The sequence below is a fragment of the Nycticebus coucang genome, chromosome 9, assembly GCF_027406575.1.
Source record: "Nycticebus coucang isolate mNycCou1 chromosome 9, mNycCou1.pri, whole genome shotgun sequence".
Classification (NCBI taxonomy): Eukaryota; Metazoa; Chordata; class Mammalia; order Primates; family Lorisidae; genus Nycticebus; species Nycticebus coucang.
The window spans coordinates 16,649,086-16,654,389 of record NC_069788.1 but is presented as its reverse complement, the minus strand read 5'-3'; positions in this window follow the sequence as shown (position 1 = coordinate 16,654,389).

Below are 5,304 nucleotides of genomic sequence, written 5' to 3'. Positions count from 1 at the left end.
CCTTAAGTTGACTAATTTTCATAGACTGGACATGAACCCCAGGCATGTACCAGTACAGTAAGCTTTGTTCCTTATGTTGATGCCTCCCTGTGTTGACAGTTTGCTATGGTCTCTTATTTGGCCAACTTAGAGAGATTCTACTGTCTTTAAAAGCCATCTGTCTGAAGTGCACGTTTCTTCATGTCAATTTTATAATTTTAGCAACGATACATGTAGAAACACCTGCTCTAATGTAAATGTAGAAGTTTACAAGATGTATTAAGAGATAAAATAACATCTGAAGTTCAAAGTACATAAAATATATTGTATATTAAATACAACCCTTAATAAAAAGATACTGTTTCCAACACTGGAGCATTTAAAGTTTACATAACATCAGTCCACATTGCTGAAGGATTAATACATTTCATGGAACAGGAAAAAAAAAATCCAGTTAAGATTGTTCTGTGGGGAAACATTTAGGTTATGGGAGCAGTTGCTTTTATGGTGTGGCTTTTGCTTTGGTACAATGAACGGCCTTTTATTTCTCCCTCCATCTAGGAACAAGTCCTTTGTTAGGGCCAATGAAGAATTTCAGTACAAGACCTAAAGAGGAGAAAAGAAACCATCAATGCTGAGGAGAACTGACAATAATTACCTTTTAGGTTGTTTTCGTTGTTTATAAGAGAATAATCATTTGACCACTGGGAGTAATCAGATAATCAGCAGGAAATCTTTTTCCACTCTCGGCAAGTCAATTAAGATATAATCCCGATTTTCATTATATTGTGTGGGCTGTTGGACTCTGGCTGGGAGACACTATAATTCACATCTGTCACTCTGACCCATCTGAATCTAGCCAATGTCAAGGAGCCAAGTCTCAACTCAACATGGTCTGTGTGAATTGTCCCACAAAACTAAAAATTCAAATTATATAAAATGGCTATTTTAAAGGTCAAAAGCAGACAAAATCAGCACTTTTAAATTATAGATTTTTAATACCTTTACTATTAGTGAAATAAAGCTATTTGACACCTTTAGGTATCATTTGGTTTAATGGCTTTACTGTAATTTTAATTCTGGAGATCAAGCCTTATGTCACAAGAATAATGTACGTACATTAATGAATGTACCCTTAATAAATTGTATGGTAAACAATCCTATAAATAATCAAAGTAATAAATCTATTTCTATTGAATGCAATTTTTTAATTTATAAAAAGTTTTTAATAGTCACAGTGGTGTTTAGTAGAGACAGTATGTTTTTATAAACTTGTATTCTTATTTGAATTCTAGAAACTCATAAGCATCCCATAACCCATACATGTTACCTATACTTTTCTCAATGATGTTATTGAATATTTTTTGGTTTGAACTCTTTTTTTATTTTTTTTGCAGTTTTTGGCCAGGGCTGGATTTGAACCCACCACCTCTGGCATATGGGGCCTGTGCCCTAGACTTTGAGCCACAGGCGCCACCCTGGTTTGAACTTTTCATGATAAAATTTCTAATAGACTAAATTTAAGTCAAATTGTGTATGGGGAAGCTATGTATATGAAGCAGCACGCTACGAAATAATTGACATCTTTGGAAAGATGTATGGAGAATCCTCATAGAAACTAGACCTTTCATTTGACCTTGCAATCCGGCTACTAGGCATCTACCCAGAAGAAAAAAAAATCATATCATTATAAAGATATTTGTACTAGCTCAATTAACAATTGCCAAGATGTGCAGACAACCTAAATGGTCATCAACCCCGGAGTGGATTAACAAGCTGTGGTACACATATACCATGGAGTACTCTGTTCAGCCATAAAAAAGATGGAGACTTTACATCTTGGTATAAAACTGGATAGAGCTGAAACACATTCTTATTAGTAAAGTATCGCAACAAAGGAAGAGCAAACATCCAATGTACTAAATGCTAATATGAAGCCAGTAGAAGATCTAATACATGCCCACATAGGAAGAAAGCTCAATTCAGTTTAAGCTGGATGTGGAGAAGCAGGGAAAGAGGAGAGAGAGGTAGCGGGAAATTGATGTGCTCTTGACCATTTCATGGGCAGGAATTGGGGGTGTGTGACACACGTTTACGGTGCGGGACACAACTAGACTTTAATATTGTGACCTGATTGATTGTACCCTCACATTGACAGGAAATTTAAAAAAAGAAATAATTGAATCAATAGTTGGAAAATCTCAATATCTTGTAGCAGGTCAAATAAAATGAGATATCTTAAAATTTGTCAGTGAACTTTAAAATTACAGAATAATCATGGTGTTTTGGGATTGGAAGCAAGCAGATACATTGTTGAAATAAAATCTATCCTATAAATATCTTACGGTAATTAAAAATTAGAAGACACACCAAATTATTTATTATTATTGTAAATACTTCTGAACTGTTCTGAAAGCTTCTTGAGGGCATTCTTTTTGTAATGATTAGAATATATATAAGACACTGAGAGCTTCTATTGTTGGAATGTATGTAATGCTGGTCCTTCTTTCAATCAAATTAAAATGATGTTAAGTGACTTATTGTAGTATATGGGGAAAAAGGACTGATCTGGTTTTTCTCTTGCTATTTGGGGATAAGAGAAGTCTAATAATAAAAGAATTTCTCTAAATTTCACTCCTTACTCATCTTTACTGATTTTGGTCTTTTTTTTTTTTATTTTTGAGACAGAGTCTCACTTTGTCACCCGTGGTAGAGTGCCTTGGGGTCATAGCTCACAGTAACCTCAAACTCCTGGGCTTAAGTGATTCTCTTGCCTAAGCCTCCCACGTAGCTGGGACTACAGGCGCCCATCACAACACCCTGCTATTTTTAGAAAGAAGGTCTCACTCTGGCTCAGGCTGGTCTCAAAACTGTGAGCTCAGGCAATCCACCCACCTCCGACTCCCAAGTGCTGGGATTATAGGTGTGAGGGACTGTGCCCAGCCCTAGGTCTTTTTTAAATTAACTTTGACAATAATATATTCACTCTTTGTTTTATAAGTTTAAGAAGATATTACTAGCTCTCTCAAAGTGTTTCTCTTTGAATATCGGTGTAAACGGTGCTGGAAAATTGTAAATCTATTTGCAGAAAAATCCAGGTTGATCCAAATTTTACACTTTGCATAAAAAGCTATACATTTAAAAGGAAATTAGTTGAAATTTTCAAAATTAAGAATTCCTGTTCTTGAAATACAGTGTAGTGAGTGAAAAGATAAACTATCACTCTATAGACAACAGGAAAATATTTTATATCACACACCTTATAAAATAAGTGTATCCAAATCATATAAGTAATTTGCAATATTCAAGAATAAAATAAACCCAACTAAAAATGTACATAATCTTTGAGCATGTATTTCAAAAGAAAATGTATACAGATGCCAAGTAAGAACAGGAAAAGATATGCACAATGTCACTCATTGCAGAAACCGGTTAGTACCGTTAGCCATTACGGAATGTCAGTGAGAATTACATCCAACTGCACATCACTAGCAAGAAGGACCTCACTAAATGTTGGCAAGGATGTGGTACAACTGGAATATTCATATATTACTGCAGAGAATAGGAAATTTTTTTATCATTGGGTATCTGGTTGGCAGTTTTCTAGAAAGTTAAACGCAACACCTAATACATGCCTAATCCATTTAAATCTAAGATAATTACCCAAAAGAAATGATAGTAAATGTCCATACATTTGTATACATGTAATATTCTTATTAATGTGAAAGTGGATAAATACATATTACATACATATTGTTGTTGATATCCAGACAACAGAATAGAGTGTAACAAATATTTAAAGAACTGTGCTATGCACTCTTCATGTATTCATCAACGTGGATAAATCTCAACAGAATTATGCTTAGACATGTCAAAAAAGGCTATCTACCATATATTTCTATCTATACAAATTTCTAGGAAAATGCAAATGTATGTGGTGGTAGAAAGCATATCCACGGTTGTCCGTGAAGAGAGTGTAGGGGGTGAGGATGAGATGATTACAAAAGGACATGAGAGCATTTTGGAGGTGACAGTTATGATCACTTTCTTGACTGAGTGGATTTTTTTTTCCTGAATAAGTAGATACATGATAGATAGATGATAGATTTATATATTATATATGTAATATATACATGTCAAATGTAAAATTATGCATCTTATCGAATATCAATCATATCTTAATGAAGTCACTTTATAAATATTAATTATATAATAACATAATTTTCCCTATCTAATTGACAAAGGTTTTATAAATGTTAACCAATTGGCGAGTCCATGGAGAAATAAATCCCTAATTCTTCTTATAGTTGATGATGCTACACTTTGGCTTTTAAAACCTGGTACAATTTGATTTTCTTTCTATTTACCTTTAGACATTTTAACGAGATTAGGCCTCGGCTTCTCGTCTTAGAAGTTCTAGCTATGTTCTCTGGACATTTTCACTTTTTTTTTTTTTTTTTTTTTGCCGGGGGCTGGGTTTGAACCCACCACCTCCGGCATATGGGACTGGCGCCCTACTCCTTGAGCCACAGGCGCTGCCCCTCTCTGGACATTTTCAACAATTATGTTAACCACTGTGATAAAAATGTGTCAAATGGTTTATGAAGCGAGTGTATGATGCCCCATGATCATATCAATGTATACAGTTATGATTTAATAAAAAAAAAATAATAAAAAAATCTTTAAAATGAAGATGCAAAAATAGATACAGCTCTGTAAGTAAAGAATATCATTAACATTTTTACTATAGGTAGGATCTAGAGAAATACCTAGATTACAAACTCAAATTAAAAGTTATCGAGTTAGCTGACGCAATTTAGCCTCTGGAAATTATCCATATTTAAATAAACATTTATTCCTATATGACATATGTACATGTGTGTACATACCTATGGTTATGTGTATGAATATAAATATGGACAGGGACAGAGAGAGAGAGAGATGCTATGTTTTGTCTGATAATCGTTCATTTCCTGATTAGAAAAGAATATTTAAGATAAACCTAATTTATGTTTATAGTTGGGCTAAATAAAGCTGTAGAAAAAAGCATCTGAAATAGAGTAGCAATAATATTTTGATCATTGTGGAAGAGCTGAAACAATACAACTTTAATAAAATTCAAGATTTCTGAACTATGAGACAAGAAGCAAAACCAATGAAGAACTCCATATAGATCAGAAATAATAATATTCATGGAACATTCACCTGTATTTTGATTTCATAATAGGATTTTATCAATATAAAACTGGACAATGAGATAGTCTAAAAACAAACATACTTTCTGCCTTTGGGGAACAGTTATAATGATTAAATTGAAAAAAATAA